Source organism: Penaeus monodon, chromosome 34, assembly GCF_015228065.2.
Source record: "Penaeus monodon isolate SGIC_2016 chromosome 34, NSTDA_Pmon_1, whole genome shotgun sequence".
Classification (NCBI taxonomy): Eukaryota; Metazoa; Arthropoda; class Malacostraca; order Decapoda; family Penaeidae; genus Penaeus; species Penaeus monodon.
Window position 1 is genome coordinate 17,609,847 of NC_051419.1, and position 461 is coordinate 17,610,307.

Sequence of the window (461 nt, forward strand, 5' to 3'; positions counted from 1 at the left end):
AGACAGTCTTATAGAGCAGGACTAAGGATTTAGAAAGACTTTCCAATTGGTATTTGCAGCACTACTAAAGTAATGCTTTATCTATCAGATTACACATATGCATTTACTCTGCTATTTAGCCCAAAGCTGCAAATCCTTTTCACCTATATCCTCAACAAAGTATTCAGTACATGTTTATAGAAATGATTAGAATTTCATGAACAATGTGACAAAGCATATTATAAACTAAATAACTATATAAAAAAAAATAATAATTTGTACCATAAAAATATGATTTTCCTGGACCGACATGATACAGAAAATGGCATGAAATCATGTTGTAAAAAAAACACTCACTACTCCGTCAACACACACATACCTAAATACGTATATGTACTGATGGTTTTGTACTAAGCAGTCTTGAAACAAAATAAAAACTTTTTGTCTCTTATTTACCAATATTCTTGCAGGAATAATACCAG